Source organism: Emydura macquarii, unplaced genomic scaffold (assembly GCF_026122565.2).
Source record: "Emydura macquarii macquarii isolate MOO-44397 ecotype Brisbane River unplaced genomic scaffold, CSIRO-AGI_Emac_v2 contig_3019, whole genome shotgun sequence".
Classification (NCBI taxonomy): Eukaryota; Metazoa; Chordata; order Testudines; family Chelidae; genus Emydura; species Emydura macquarii.
In genome coordinates, this window is record NW_027133156.1 from 804,554 (window position 1) to 821,729 (window position 17,176).

General features: G+C 42.8%; 1 protein-coding gene across 6 annotated transcripts in view; it reads left to right on the plus strand.

Annotated features, from left to right (window-relative positions):
• FBXL4 (F-box and leucine rich repeat protein 4) overlaps positions 1–17,176 on the plus strand; it is a 110,448-nt gene that overhangs the window by 74,727 nt on the left and 18,545 nt on the right. The gene's annotated exons all lie outside the window — the stretch shown is intronic.

Here is a 17,176-nt window from a genome sequence, read left to right on the forward strand (position 1 = left end):
AAGATGCCCTTTAAACATTGTAAATACTTTGTTCCTAAAGCCTGTTAAATTCTGAAAGTTCTTGAGACAATTTGTAACTTCACCCAAAGAAGCCTCACAGTCACATTTTAAAAAAGAAATTATATTCTGCTAATTTAAGACCAACATTATGCTTCTGGGATTTTTGTGCTGGTGGTCTTGGTATTTGCTGATACGTGTCTCTTTAATATTTATTCATTGAATACACATTCACAGCATAATTTCAGCACTTACTGGCATTGATGCATTTCAAGTGCACAATGAACAATGAAAGTATTATTGTGTGCAGTAATTTGACAATGTACATCATTATGATTTGAGCACGAACATTATCTTGATCTAGTCCTTATCTGGAAGTATTCTTTGCACATATATACTGTAGCCAAAATTATATTCTAGTTAGATACCAAATCCACAATTACAAATTAGAAAAAATTGTGACAGCATCTTTGTTGATTAAATATTTGTAGGATGTAATGTGAGAGTATGTATTTCATGTTACAAGATAGTCTAAACACATTCCTAGTTTGTGGTGAGACAACAGAAGTTTTCATTTTTACTGCAAAGACAGTTTTATAATAGTTGAAATTTATGAATTTGCTAAATTAAAATCACTATACAACACACACACAAACTTTTTTTGTTTTACGTTTAATATGATTGTAGTACTTATGAATGATGCTCAGTTGGCAGAAAGGTCAGGTGCAAGTTGGAAATTTCAGCAGCTTGAGTAGGGGCCAGTTGGGGCTTTTGCCACTGGGGTAAGGCATGAGAAACAGATAGTAAATATGTTTTCTCTTGTTTTTTCTTAAATGGTGAGTGGTGAAATAGTTAATATTGACATTAACATTTTTCTATTTACGTTTCAGAGTTAACCCGTTTACCTGGATGGGTCAATTAGTACCTCTTAGAGCTATTGTTTCAGGTTGTCTTCAGATTCAGTCAGACCTAAGTAAATGGCTTATGTTCCTATTTTTAAGGTTATCTTTACAGCCAAAAGGATTGTAAACAGACAAAAATTAATGAAAGCTGCAGCACAGTTTCATTGCAAGAGGTAGATTCCATGGCAAATAAACCAACCATGGAATCATGCCCTTGGCGTCACCCAAACAACCCTACTTAAGGCTGATGCAGCTGCACACTGTCACTGAGTCCAAAATCTGAAGAGGATGGAGATTACACAGGTGTATATAAAGTTATAATTTGACCATGAGAACAAAATCAAAACACTAATACCTGGATTATATGTAGAGATCACAACATCTATTGAAATAACTTAATTGTTACTTAGCATTTTCTGTGGTGCTAAATAATCACAAAGCACAACAGCACCTAGTACGTACTCCAAATATTAAGATTCAGATTATACCAATAGAGAGGAGGCACGTGTTTGGTTTTAGGGCCCTTTAAATCTATGCAGTGATAAGACTCTCTTCCATGTTCTGTGTCCTCCCAAATAATGTCCCTAGCTCATCTGTTCCTAAACCTGTGCCCAAAGTTTTAAGAAGGAAGGCCACATAACTAACTTCTACCCAAAATACAGCATTAATAACAAATGGCCCACTAGCCAAAGTCCACCATAGGAGGGAACTTATTTGAAATGGGTGATTGCTTCCATGTCACTTTTAACTAGGGATGCCACAAGCCCAACTTTAACCAGTGTCTCCCTACAGTTCTGTCTCAAACATTTTTCATTTAATCCTATGCACACTGATATGGTCCCAAAAGGATTCTCCAGGGGAAGGCAAACCTCCTTTCCCAACGCTAATTTAACCAATGTGCTGTAAAGGGCAAATTATGGCTACCATATTCAGCCTGAGTGAATGAGTTAAATTGTCCATAATGATCTCTAAGTCCAGAAACTAATAACAACACAGAACCTAAAGTACAACTTTGCATATGTTGGAACAGGGAAAGTCATCCTCTACAAACTCTGCAGTGTGTAGCACTTCAGAAAGTTAGTAAGAGAGTAAGAGTGGTTTTTGTGTGCACTGGCAGTGGGAGAGGCAATCTTCATCTGAGGAGGAAAGATGATCCAGTGGTGAGGGTGCCAGCTTAGGGCTTACGAGCACGGGGTTCTATTACCTGCTTTAGCACAGAGGTTCTGTGTGGACTGGGGCAGGTCACCTAGTCTTTCTGTGTTTCATTTCTCCATCTGTAAAATTGGGATAATATTAAATATTACATAATATTTAATTATATTTTAAAAATTTAAACAATAAAATTAAATATTTCATATTATATATTATAGATAATATATAAAAATTGGGATAATTGCCTACGTCATAGCAATGTTGTGAGGATAAATACATTGAAGACTGTGATTTACTTAAATACTGCTGTAATGGGGACACATATGTACCATAGATAGATGCATGGATACATACTTGGAACTTCTACTGCCCCCTTGATGGAAGTCCTTCTGGTTTGGTGGAAGGTCAATCAGTCACCAAGAGGCCAGTCTCCTTCCTTATAAAGCAACAATAAAAAGGAGTGGTTAAAGAGTGCAGTTAAGATGCATGGAGCAGCATTCACTGTCGTCAGTTGTTGGCTGCATGTGTGCATTCTCTGTGCATGCTGCATTGGCTCTGGACAGAGTGTCTGTACAGCAGACTCCGATCGAACTGCCCAATAAGACCACAGATTCTGTTCAGTAGCGAAGTTGCTCGGCCAGATTCATTGCCAACAAAGCGCAGTATTAGTACCCTGAATGTGCTACAAGTACACTTAATACATGTATGCCCGTGACAATGGACCAGCTCAGTGAACAGTCCCCCCTTGGCCAGACAGAGACACTCCCTCTGAGATCCCTCTTTTATAAACTGATACAAACAAGTTATGTATTGCCCCTGTGACATGGTTAGTTACCACCCTTTACCTTGTAACTGTTGGTTTGATCAATACAGCTCCATCCATCACCCTGTCATTATGACCTTATCTTTAAGAGGGGTCAATATGTCCTTGTATCATCTTTATGGTGTAAACATACTCCCCAATCTTGAATTAGGCCTGGTGTTCTGGCATGATCCTTCTGGAATGTGTTTATGCAAGTGTCCAGTGCCTAGACCTTCTTAGGAATGTTAGTGTTTTTGCAATATTAGCCATATTCTTGCCAAGTTCATGTTCCAGACGGTGAACCTGCAAGCAGGCTTGTTTTGTAACAGAGGAGAGCCTGACTCTTGCTAGCTCTGCTTTATATTAACAGGGTTTAACTATATTTGGGGCTTAGGCCTTACACTAGGCCTTTATACCAGGCCTCATGTCTCAGGCTTCCTCTTTCTACTACAGTCACAAGTCACAGCAAGGCAAGAATTATCATTTTGTAGAAGAAGCTCTGTGCAATATATGAATAACAAGTCAATCCCAAGAGAAGTGCTTTCCTATTTGGTACTTTAATACACTCATTGATATAGGCTTGTATCACTGAGTATTAAAACACCAAATAAATAGGGCATCTGTCTTGATGAAGTCTAAAGGTAGATCAGCAGTGCCATCCATAGTTGTGAATGTTTTACTTCCCACTGAAGTGAAGTTAACACAAAGATGTCACAATGTAAAAATGAGAACTTTTTAACAGAACAAAAAAACTGGATGGTGTCACAGTGGCAGATAACTTTTGTAGCATGTGTCTGAAGCATTTTTGCTATATGCAATATATATAGTTTTGATTTTTTCCCCCCTCAGACTAAAACCCCCTTTAAGTTAGATCAGAGAATGTAATGGCTTAAACGTAAAGCTGGCATGGTCACTGCTTAGTTCTTAGTTGGCATGTGATTCCCTGTGGTTCACTGCTTGCAATATGGCTATTGAAGCAACACACAGAAAAATAAAAACAGATTAAAATATTTTTCAAATTAATTCTTTCTAGTTCATGTGTTCCTCACTAAATAAGGTGCTGAAAAAGAGAGGGCAACACTAGTAGCTATGCAGCAATCTGGATCCAGGTTTACAGGAACCAGACCATAAGGTATCCAGTTTTCATCCTTGAATTCCTGTATTACTCAAGACCTACTTTTTCTGTCAGAATTACTCAAGCAGTCTATCCAGGAAATACATGCTACTGAAAATAGTTTATAAATTAATGCTTCTCTACTTTGTTAGACAGCCAAACGGTATGTAAATTTTCCTGAAATTCAAAAAACGCTCTGAATTTCTAGCTTGCTTTAAAAAAAAAAAAAAAAAAAAAAGCTATTGATTCTGGTATCGTTAAGGTTCTGTACATTTCCTTTATAAAACACTCCCATTCAATCTTTAAATAGCCTGGTTGGTTCTGAGTATTGTAATACATACAAGTATGTAACTTCAAATTGATCTTTGCATCCTACAATATCTTGGGCTCAGTGGGATAAATTAAGAACAGACTGGAAATCTTAATTTCCTTGCTAGAGTGGTTTTAAACTAGACCCTTATTTCAACTTTAATATCCTTTGTATGTCTTTTGTTAATGTATTGTATTCTTCTTTCAATCAGAATGGAATTTCCTTTTGAGAATATCATTAGTGCTTCCTAAATTGTTCTCTTAGATGCTTAGCTACAATGGTGATAGTTGCCTTAGAAATACCTATGGTATATAACAAAAGTGATATAATGTGATATAACTATACAGATTTACAGATAACTATACAGATAATAGATATACAGATAATAGATTTTATTTAAAATAAAAAAGGCATTTAACAGAAACTATACAGCATCTACTACTCTAATTTAGTAATTAAAAAATCTCAGACAAAAAGACATAATTCTTTCTAAATCATTTCTTAACATACAAGTTGTTTCACAAATTCTGCCAGCCCCCCTTCCGCCTCCTGATTTTGGCTGTCTGCACGTTACTACACAATGCCAAAGAGTGGGAAGATACTTAGTTCTGAATTACTAAAATTATTTAAATTAATAGATTCTGGATGGCTTCAGATAATCCCAACAAGATTAGTTTTTAAATTAATTGTCTAGATCCTTTTTGTCTAAGGGTTGACTATTTGCATGTTTAAAATCATAATAGATATAATTGTTTCTTCATGATAATCATAGCACCTTTTAACTTGAAGTAGAATTGTCTGCTGTCTGACCTGTTTTCCTGAACATTGACAGTTGCACTGTGATGAAATATGTTCTTAGCTAAATCTAGGAAATAAAGGTTCACTTGCCTTAGATAAAGCTCAATAAAAGCATCACTGATTATGACTGCCTATTTTCAAATTATTGTGTTTTGCTAGCTACTTTCCCCATAAATGCTTGTTTTAGTATTTCTGCAACTGAGATCCAAAACGGGAAGAAAGGAAATTCTTTTAAAAAATAATATTGTGGGATAGTGTTTGCAAAGGGTTATTGAAAACTCTCTATGTCCAGTCTTACTTATTGAAATTAGCTGTTCCAGATTTATATTGATTTAGTGTGGAAATATATACTTTTTTAAATGAAGCCAGCAGTTTGCTGCCATCAGAGATTGCTCATCTGAAAGCTGAACTTGACACAAAAAAGGAAAGCTGTTGCCATTCAACAAGATATTTCTAGATGTCTAAAAAAAGCTGAATCAGTGCTGTTAACAGTGTGATTTGCTTTGCTGGAATTGAAGAACTATTGCTTTTCTGCAGTAGTATGGTAGAAGTTACATACATTTGCAATAAGGAATAGATATTAGAATGCCTTATACGACAGTCAGGCAATTGCTTCTCTCTTGAACAGAATTTTCTCAGTTCCCTCCGTGTCACGGTCTTCACAGTGGAGGCATTCCCCGTCTCTATAGCAACTGGGGCAGATCACATCTTTGCTCTGAGCTTGGGTTTAGGACCGCCAGTCAGAAAGAACTCTCCAGTATTCTCTGCCTTGAAGCAGCACACATGGCAGACTCCAAGTCTTCCTTTGTAGCAGAGCTTTCACAGGATGCTTAACTAAATGTTTTAGTTTCTTCACTGGCTTTGAGGTTTATCTCCTCAAAACTGCTAAACTTGTTTAAAAAAACAAATCTTTTGGCTTTCTGAGTAGGGTCTGAAGGACAGTGCCTTTTTTCCTCATCCCTTTCAGAAATAGCAGACAGACATCAAAGCCAGTTCCCAGCCAGCACATGGGCAGGGTCTATGTTGAAACAATTGAGCAGGCTACAGGAAAGCCTGGCTCGTGCTACTGTGTGTATGAGGTCCATGCTGAGACAGTTGAGTAGCTTGCACAGAAGCTCCCTTCATTGATACCAGAATCAGTGGCATGCAATTGACGGTAAGTTGGTTTTGGGGGTTTTGTTTTGTTTTCTCCCCAATCTCACACCCCATAGGTATAGAAACCCTATCCTCAAATCTTGTAAAACCAACAAGGAAAGTTTCACTGGAGTCTCCTGAATCTTAGGAGAAATCTCAGGGAAAGATCTCCCATAGTGACCCAGAGAATGAAATTCCTGCTCACGGCCAGCACATAGGCATGGTACATGCTGAGATGGCTAACAAACATCCTTCCTCTCGCAAGTATTTTATCTGAAATATTTCAGATGTCATAAAAGGTGCCAGCTCTGGTGACCTTTCTTATGCCAGCGAGTTATTTGTCTTCAGTTGCTCCTGCTCGCTCCTTGTTCTCAGTGGTCAGTCCCTACTTAGCTCGGACCCAATAGCAGGGATCACCGTCTGTGGGAGAGGCACCTACCTCCTCTCCCTTTACAGTGGTCCCCACAAGAGGTCATCAAGTGGCTACTATTTTTCTTAGAAAAGCATGCAGGCTACATGTCTGCAGGCTGTCCTTTCAACTCTCCCTTGCACGGTCCCCTTCCCAATCCCCCCCCTCAGGGTTTGGCCCAGGTACTGGTGATGATAGTTGCTCACAATCAGCTCTTAGAGACAATACAAATTTTTAAAATCCCTCATGAGAATCTCCCTTCTACTCTAAAGAGGAGGAGAAATCTCTAAAGCTGGACTTTTGACACTCTTAAACCAAGCTTTCCAGAAATAAACATAAATGGGGGGAGGGGGTCTTACTTCACAAGTGCTTATGATTTTACAAAATAAAACACTAAAAACAAAACACAAACCTTTTCCCCACCTACAGAGTTGAAGAACTGCTGAATAATTCCTCAGCTGGTTAGTGACAGTGTGATTAAGGTGGAGTGGGAATTCTCTAGCAAGATTTAGTAATACCTAAGGACTAAAAGGTCTTAATTAATCTGCATAAGGTTAAGCCTGCTGCAGCCTCCTTAGTGGACGGCAGTATCATACCAGTTGAGGGAGGATTTCCAGCCAAACCTACATACAGGAGAATAAGATTTTTCATTCAGACTGAACCTGGATACAACAGTCCCAGCCCCGAGAATATTGGCTGCAGTCTCTATTATGCTCAACAGGGAGGCCATTGTGAGCATGCACGTGCACATCAAAACAAAAAAACAATAAATCAAACCTACCTTACGCTAGATTTCTCTAGCAGCTTTCTGAGGACTGATGTGTCATCTGACTCTGCTTTGCTGTACATTCAAAACTTCAGAAGATGAAGCTTCCTTTGAAGAAATTGGAATTGCAGATTGACATTTTATCTTTCTAAATATTTTGTTGGTAAGCCCTCTGGAGAGCATGGAGACAAACTAGTCATTGAGATTTTAGACATGGGAATAAGTCCCTCCCTCCTTCCATTGAGAGAATCATCTAACTACCTTATCTCAGCAGATGTTCCCTTTGAAGTTGCTGCTCCTCCAGGTTGCAATGTGGAGCTTACATGTTAAGAAGAGGCCATTGCTTCCTTTCCTGAGAGGTGGAAGACCAACTTTGGTATTTTCTGGAAAACTATCCAATTCCAAAAGATTCTCTTGATTTTGAATTTCCTACATCTGGGCAGATGCTCTCCTCCCTTTATGAGGGGCACTTCAGGGTGGCCCTGCAATTAGAAGTGAACCATTTCAGTGTTGGTTTATTTTAACTTTTTATCAACAAGCTCTTCCTAGCCTCAGAAGATGAAGTTCATCTCCTGCACACTGGAACCGTGGAACCAGTTCTGTGGACAGACAGATATTTTGGTAAGGGCACAAGAATCTTTATGGCACAAAGAAACAATGGCATGCAGCCCATTTTAGATTTCAAGTCTCTTAAGTCCATAAGCAAAGAGATTTTCTGGGTGGAAATACCTTATCTTTCCAAAAGATATGGGTATTATCTTCCAAAACCTTCAGAATATGAAAAAAACACCCACCTAGAGATTTATTAAAAATACGTTTGGGGAAAGTCGCCCAGAGATACTTTAGCTTCAGTTACAAGAAGCATTTTCAATAGGCGGTATTCCCTTTCTGGACTTGTAACTTCCGCATGGGTATTCATAAATGCTGTATCATCCCTTACTTAATGTGAAAATGATATATGTCTGCTTCTGTCTGACTACCTTCTCATCATGTTATGCAGAGCCAGCAGCCATCATCAAAAGTTTTCAGAAACATGGCTTTGAACAAACAAGTGGAAAAGCCAGTTACAGCCATCACAAATATCCAGTATCTCAATTTATTGTCCAAGAATATCTTTATTTGAGAAGAGAGACAGAAGGTAATGTACAATTTGCCATTAGCACATCTCTCCTAAGATAAAATCTGACTCCACTCCTGGACTGGTGGGTCTCGTGTGGATACCCATCACTAGTCTTGTTTCACTTCCAGCCAGCAATTGCAGCAAATCAATATATAAAGATCTTGATCTAGATCCCATACTAGCATCTCTTGGCGAATTCATTTTTAATGTTGTTTAAAAGCTACTTGATGTCTAGTCCAGAGAAACTGGTCATCAGACCAGATACCAGGCCATTTGACTCAGTGGCATGGAAGTGCGTGTGGGGTTTCGCATGTTCTCAGTGAAATTTCATTTACATATTCTATCAGACATGGTAGTTCTGTGAGCTAAACAGGCCTGCATACTCAAGGTCACCACAATCTTCTTTTTATAGTAGGGAGAGGTGTTTTTTTCCTTCTGGATGAATCCAAACATCCTAAGGAAGTAAAATGCATAAGTTAGATGTGAGTAGAGCTTTCAAGGGATTAAATTTTCATAAGAAGAGGCCTTCAAATCCTCAGTTACACAACTCCTCACACTGCTATGCACTCCATGATAACAGCAGTGATTTTGTGGGTGGAAAGATTACAAACAGCTTATCAGAAGGTCTGTAAGGCTACTACAGAGCCTTCCATCCTTGTTTTCTCAAACACTGTTTGAGTCAATATGCTCACTCCTGCTGATATAGTATTTGGTAGAAGGGTGTTATGGAACAAGCTGCCCCAGTAACCTTTAAATTCCTTTTCAATCCTGTGTGGATAGATTGAATTATCCATCCATCCCTGGATTTTGTTGTTCTCTATATCACACAGAGAAGACTGATAGGGAGGGGACTGAGGGAGGGAAAAATCCTCTCACCTGTGAATTTTCATTCTAGGACCCTCCATCTCAGGCAGCCCTTGGAGGATTGCATTATGTCCAAGGTTTTTGTTCTGGTTATTGTTCACTTACGTAGCTTAAAAAGGAGGAAGATGTTCCTCCAGGAACTCCCTAAATTTCATGTCAAGGTACTGCTTCAAATGGCTTGAGCTAAATATCACTTTTAAACTCTCATATATTTTTCAGCTTTGGAAGCTGTCATTCTGGATAGCACTTCCTGAGGGACAGTCCTAAACCCACGCTCAGAGTAATGACCCACGATAGCCCCTATTTTCCCTCCGCACCCCGCACCCCCCATTGTGAGGGGACAGGAAGTACCCTACTTTGAAGGAAGATATAATTTTAAGATTAAAAGTAATAAACTGGGATCTTGTCTGCATGCATATCTTAATGTCTATGAGCAAAAAAACTGCTGCTATGTTTATATAGAAGAATTATCCCTTCCCCTTCAAGTGAGGAAAATTGAAAGATTATTAGTGTTAAAAGATCATTTTTCCTTAAAAACAACCCTGGTACTTCCACATCAGGTCAATTGGGTTTAGTGTAGCAGGTATTTATGTGATTATTTTATCAAGAAGATCTAGTTTGTAGACCTTCTGGCTATGATATTGGCTCTATTGGTGTGCCTTACAGTAATGGCCTAATTGCTGTACAAACTCTACTAATCAAAATTTTTGTGATCTATAATATTGGCTCAAATACATAGACTTTAAGGCCAAAAGGGACCATCATCATCATCATCATCTAGTCTGCCCTTCACATTGCAGGCCACAGAACCTTACACACCCACTCCTGTAATAGACTTATAGCATCTGGCTGAGTTACTGAACTCCTCAGATAGTGATTTAAAGACTTCAAATTCCAGAGAATCCACCATTCATTCTAGTTTAAAACTGCAAGTGAAACCCATACTACAGAGGAAGGCAAAAAAAACCTCAAGCATCTCTGCCAATCTGATCTGGGGGAAATTCCTTCCCGAGCCCAAGTAGGTTGGTCAGTTGAACTCTCAGCATTTTGGCAAGACCCACCAGCCAGACACCTAGGAAAGAATTCTCTGTAGTAACTCAGAGACGTCCCCATTTAGTGTCCCATCTCTGGCCGTTGGGGATATTTGCTACTAGCAGTTGCAAATCAGCTACGTACCAGTGTAGGCAGCCTCATCATAGCATCCCCTCCATAAGCTTATCAGGCTCAGTCTTGAGACTGGTTAGATTTTTTTTGTCCCCGCTGCTCCCCTTGGAAGGCTGTTCCAGAACTTCACTCCTCTGGTGGTCAGAAACCGTCATCTATTTCAAGCCTAAACTTGTTGATGGCCAGTCTATATCTATTTGTTCTTCAGGCAGCATTGGCACTTAACTTAAATAAGAAGGGAAATGATTTTTATTCAGACTGTTAAAACACTGTTGTTTGTTTTAGCAAGGGGGTGTGGCCTTCCTCTGAGATGGATAGGAAGACGTGCCCTTGTGCCCTGGTGGGTGGAGCCAGGGCATCCAGGCCTGCCCTGCCAGAACAGTGGGGTGGGGCAGGAAGAGGAAGTATAAAGGGTGGGCCCTCTAGCTCAGTTGGGGGGAAGCTGTCAGAGAAGGCTGTCTCTCCCCCATTGCTAGAGCTGCCTGCCATTTGGGACGCCAAGGAGCTGCTGGAGCTGCCTGCCACCTGGGGTGCCAAGGAATTGCTGGGGCTGCCACTAGCCATTTACCCCGGGGAGACTGACAACCCCAAGCCCCAGGTATCCCCACCCAAGACCTGAGCTCTAGACCACTTGGTGCTCAACCCTTTATATGGGCCCTTAGACTGTGTTTGCTGCTCACCCCTGCCCTGCCCTTTCTGAGGGCCCGTGTTCATGGACTGCTTGGTGGCCATGCCCTGCCTGAAAGCCTAGGCACCAGAGAGAGCTAATTCCCTGATTTGAGCCCGCCTGCACAGGTGCAACAGTGCAGGAGTGTGGCCTCCCTCATGGACTAACTAAGGAGGGATAGCCCTGCACCCCTACACGTGGTGGAGAATGTGGGCAGCACCTGCCCCCCTGAAGCCAAGATGGACTGCACCCATTCTTAGCCCACCACCAGAAGAGGCCACCAAGGATTGAGACCAACTGGTGAGATGGTGGGCTGGGAATCAGCAGCGACAGCAAGCTGCCCACCTCTAGCAACAGCAACAACTATTCCAGAGACTGGGAGTGCAAGGCCACATTTGGGTCATACGACACCAGCCCCACACTTTGAACATGGCCATGCAGCTGATGAAGGATTTTCTGGTGGCCAGAGGCTCCTACCGTGGGATACTGTGCTCCAGCCTTTGGTCAACTGTGGGGCAAGCCTCGCCTCTCGACGATGGCCAGTTTGGTTGATTACAATGTCATCACCCCGGCTTTTATGGCCAGGTGTGTTTTGGTGAAACCTGTGCCCATCGGCCCTGTGCCACCAAGATCATGGTCCCTGTGAGCCTTGGAAAGCTATGCCTACAAGACCTATGGTAAGTCTACACTGACAGCAGCAAAGTCACCACTGTCAGATTGACCTTTTTGGATTGACTGAGCGGTCAGTGAAGACCTGTTCAGTCAATCCAGAAGTTGATGCAGTAAAACCACCCCCTCAAGTGGCGTAGCGCTCCGTCGACGGGAACACGGTTCCCGTCAGCACAGTGCAGTGAAGACGCCGTACAGAAGGGAAGCACAGAAGTCGACGGGAAATACACAAACTACTCTGCGTAGCTTGCGTAACTCCAGTCGACTGCCGCTGAATCACCCAGTAAGTATTGACCAGGGCCTAGTTGATTCCGGCTGTGCACCAGTGGCTGGTTCTGACCCACAGCCAGACCAAAGGTCATATTCCCCTCCACTGCTTCCACATACCCCATAGCCAATGTTACACTGACAGTGGCTGGACTGACCCAGACAATGCCTGTGGTTGTCGCCACAGAGTTGCTCTGTCCCATCATCCTTGACCAAGACTGGTCTGGGTTCCACTAGGTTCTACGAACCGTTGGCCTCTGAGGAACCCCCACCCAGATGGCTCTCAAGGGAGATCGCCCTGATGATATGGAGGTAGAAACAGGGGAGCCGGGCCTGGGTAACCTTGAGAGGGACCGTCCCGATGACATGGAGGTGGAGGTAGAGGAATCTGATCATGGCGATCAGCCAGCCCCACCAGCAGAACGGGTCCCCGTGGATGACAAGGCTCCTACCCTGCCAGAAGGAGAAGACGCCCAACTAGATGCGGCATGAACTTCTGCAAAGACCAAAAAGACGACCCCATGCTGAGTAACACATATGAGAAGTTGGCCTAAGTGGATGGCGTTGTGGTAGACCCATGGCAGGCCACATAGTAGCCACTATTCGAGCTTGTCCTTTGCTGCCATCAATAGGCTGTGCTGTGACTGGCCCATGATGGCCTGGCCACCTGGGCCTGGAAAAAACCCTAGCCCAAGTACTGGCCTGGTTTTTCTGGCCTGGCATCCACCCGGACATTAAACACTACTGTGTCTCATGCCCAGAGTGCCAGTTGTTGGCACTGGCAGGAGTACTGAAAGCCCCCGAGTCACCCTTCCACTGGTGGGCCACACCCATTGAGAGGGTAGCCAGAGATTTGGTAAGGCACCTTGCAAAGAGTGCCGCGGACTTTCGGTACATCCTCGTGGTGGTGGAGTATGCAACTTGATTCCACGAGGCTATCCCCTAAGGAATGCCACCTCCTGGACCATTGCAGCGGAACTTTTAAAGATCTTCGCCTGAGTAGGCTTGCCCCGTGAGATCCTCACAGACCAGGGGACAAATTTCATGTACCAACTTCTCTGAAATGTTTGCAGCCTCCTGGGGATAAAAAGGCTTCAGACATCCATATATCCTCACAAGATGGATGGAGCACTTCAACCGGATGCTAAAGAACATGCTCCAGAATTTCCCTCCCAGAGGAACTCAGCCACTGGGAGTTTCCTCATGCAGGAAACGTGGGAGCCAGACTCTATTTTGGGTTGGGGGTCCACTCCAGTACGTTCCAGTTACAGGAACACCTCGCCCAACCCGGGGCTCTTACGAGGGAGAATCTCTAAGTGGCACAAGCAAGAGGCTATAATCAGGGAACACATGATCGGACCTTCAAGCTAGAGGATCGAGTTCTCGTCCTGCTCCCCTCCAACAAGAATAAGCTGTTGGCCTGCTGGTAGGGTCCATACAAGGTAATCCACTGGACAGGCCCCATCAACTACGAGGTCCATCAGCTATACCGAAGGAAGAAGTGCTAGATGCATAACATTAATTTTTTGAAACCATGGCACAAATGGGAAGGAATTCTGATCACTCCATGACCCCAGAATCCTGAACTAGGTCCTCAGGTGCCCGTGGCAACCGAGTCTGAGACCCCCTGCTTGGGGATACCCTCTCGGGAGAACAACTGAAGCAGATCAGGTGTCTTATTGAGTGTTTCCCCAGGACTTTTACAGCTGGGCCCAGGCGAACCACCCAGATCCATCACACCATCTCCACCGATACTGGAAAGTCATTCAGGGGATGACCTGACTACTCTTGTGCCACATGTGGGAAGTGGTGGAACAAGAGGTCCAAGCCATGTTGGAACTCAGAGTCATCAAGTGATCCTCCAGTAAGTGGCGGAGCCCTATCGTGCTTGTCCCTAACCTAGACGGGACATGTCGGTTCTGTATCAACTTCCAGTATCAACACAATATCAAGATTTGACACGTACCCGATGCTGTGGGTAGACAAGTTTCTTGACCACCTGGGGGAGGCACCCTAGCTTTTAAAAAGGGGCACTGGCAGATCCCACTGGAGCCTTTTCGAAAGAAAAGACAGTCTTTTCCACTCCCAGTAGACTCTACTAGTTTACCTGGATGCCTTTCGGACTCCATGGAACCACTGCAGCCTTCTAGCGACTCATGGACAGCCTGCTGCAACCCCACACTGAGTATGCTGCAGCCTGTCTGGATGACATTGTGATTTACAGCCGGTGCTGGGAGGACTACTTGAACCAGGTGACAGCTGTCTTGAGGACCCCCCGGGAAGCAGGGCTGATGGTGAACCCCAAGAAGTGCCGCATCGGTTGGCAGGAGACCATCTACTTCTGCCACACCATTGGACATAGGAAGGTGCAGTCCCTAATGGAGAAAATACAGGCCATCCAAGACCATCCGACCACGAAAAAGCAGGTGAGACAATTTCTGGGACTGATTGGGTACTTTCACTGGTGTATCCCCAGGTTTGCCTCGATTGTCACCTCCCTGACGAAGCTGTTGACTAAGTACAGTGGTCCCCTGCATGTGAGGAAGCTTTTTGGGCTTTGAAGGACTGCCTGTGCCAACAGCCCTGACTTTACCTGTGGATTTGTGGTTCAAACTGACACCTCAGAGGTGGAACTCGGTGCCGTCCTCTCCCAGGCTTTTGATGGCGAGGAACACTGATCCTTTACCTTAGCCAAAAGCTGTTTCCCTGAGAGTGCAATTACTTCCTAGGAAGTAGTACTGGAGGGCCTCGACCACCCACTTAATTGCCAGCGTTCTCCATCTTGATGGTCGAGTAATTGCATTCTCATTTACCTTGCAACATCAGGCTGGTAAGGAGAATGCAAATGCAATTGGCTATCTTGGTTGGGCGTGGGAGGCCTGGCAAGCCCCAAAGCCAGGGCGCTGGACTTGATGGGGGAAGTGTAGTGAGGGGGCATGGCCTCCCTTTGAGATTGACGGAGACCTCAGCCCCTGGTGGGCGGAGCCAGGGCATCCATGCCTGCCCTTTCGGAAGCAGAGGGTTGGGGCAGGAAGTAAAAGTATAAAGGGCGGGCCCTCTAACTGTTGGGGGGAAGCTTTCGAAGGAAAAGGACATCTCTCGCCCGCTGCCGGAGCTGCCTTCCACCTGGGATGCCAAGGAGCTGCCTGCCACCTGGGACGCTGAGGAACTGCTGGGGCTGCCACTAGCCATTTATCCCGGGGAGACTGACAGCCCTGAACCTCAGGTCTCCCCACCAAAGACCTGATCTCTAGATTGCTTGGTGCTCAGCTCTTTACCTGGGTCCCTATACTACATTTGGTGCTCGCTCCTGCCTGTGAGCCTTGTGTTTGCTGCTCACCACTGCCCCACCCTGCCTGAGAGCCTGAGGCCATAGACTGCTTATTTGCCCTGACCCTGTCTGAGGGCCCAGGGCCATAGACTGCATAGTCTCCCAGCCCTGCCTGAGGACCTGGGCACCAGAGAGAGCCAAATCCCTGCTTTGAGCCTGCCTGCCCAGATTTGACAGTGCGGAGGCATGGTCTCACTCATGGACTGACAAGCAGGGACAACCCTGCATCCCTATGTTTGTCAATACATATTTAATTCAAATGTCTAAATAATCAGTTAAAATAAAACTCTGATGAAAGATTCAGGCTCTCCAGTCACTTCAATGAAGGGCTGAAAGACTTCACAATATGCATCAGTACGTCCTAGAGCAAGAGCGATAGGAAAGATCAGATCATCCCTGCTTATTGCTACGGTAAAAGGGTAACAAAAATAAAAAGTTTAAAAAGCAGCTTATAGGCTGTTTCCACTTCAGAAATATTTTTGTTTTTCAACTGATGTTTTCATGAACCAGCTGTAGACATCCTTTGTATAACTTTTGGCTTTGTGTTTTGTTCTGTGTCCATTCTACAGAACAGTGAAACTGCAAAATCTCTTACACATTCTTTTCCATCATCTGAGATCTCTAATTAGCGTTTTCATTATTGAAGTTTGTATGTGTTCTCTGTTCTATGGATGCACATCTCCCGTTAATATATGCCTCAAGTAGAAAAATCTGTCTTTATATACTCTGTCTTCAACTTTAATTATTGTCTAGAATCTACAAAACACTGAGCTTTTGAAATATCTATATTTTTTGTTGACTGAATGAAGAAAAGACCAAACTAATGGTAACATCAAAAATCAAGAAACAGACTAAACTAGTCATTAACAGTGTAGACATTGGAGAAGTAGACACCTTCTGCTACTTGGGTTCCACCATAACAGATAATAGCCACTATGAAGATGACATCAATAAGTGGTAGCTACTGATAGCAGGTTGTTAGCATGCCTGAATAAAAATGTTTGGAACCTTAAATCAGTGTCCATAATATCTTAAACCAGATTACATACAATGCTGATTGTATCCATATTATATTATGGTTGCAAAACACAGGTACTGAACCATCTGGAGCAAAAGCTGCAAACATTTGAAATGAGGTACCTATATTGTATCCTAGGTGAGACACGGCTAGATAGGCTAAAAAATTATGTAGAAGACTGAAGACTGTAAAAGACTGAAATTGCACTGTATGACTACAGTCATAATGTCTTTCCATAATGTCTTAGACATGGGGTAGAGACAGGCAAAATTCCTCCCGGGACATCTCAAGACAATATGTTAATGTTAAGTTTCATTAGAACATAACAAAAGAGAACATTAATAGGGAAAGACATTTTCCTTTACAGCTTCTAAAAGTTTAGTACAAAAAATAAATTAGACTGATTTTATATAAATTCTAATATACATACACAAATATTAGACTAGTTCTCCTTTAGCACTTCTACTTATTAACAAGTTGTTTTGTCTCAGCTGGTTTTATTTTCCTCAGTGAAGAACTATTATAAATACAGTAGATTTACAAATGTCATGTTATTAATATGTTGTGATATTTATTTCCATATATGAACTCTCATAGGTTTCAGAGATTACAGGATACAAATTATCGTATCTTTAAAAGGTGATTAAAATGTTTTAAATGTAGCTCACATTTATTTGTTGTTCTATTTATTG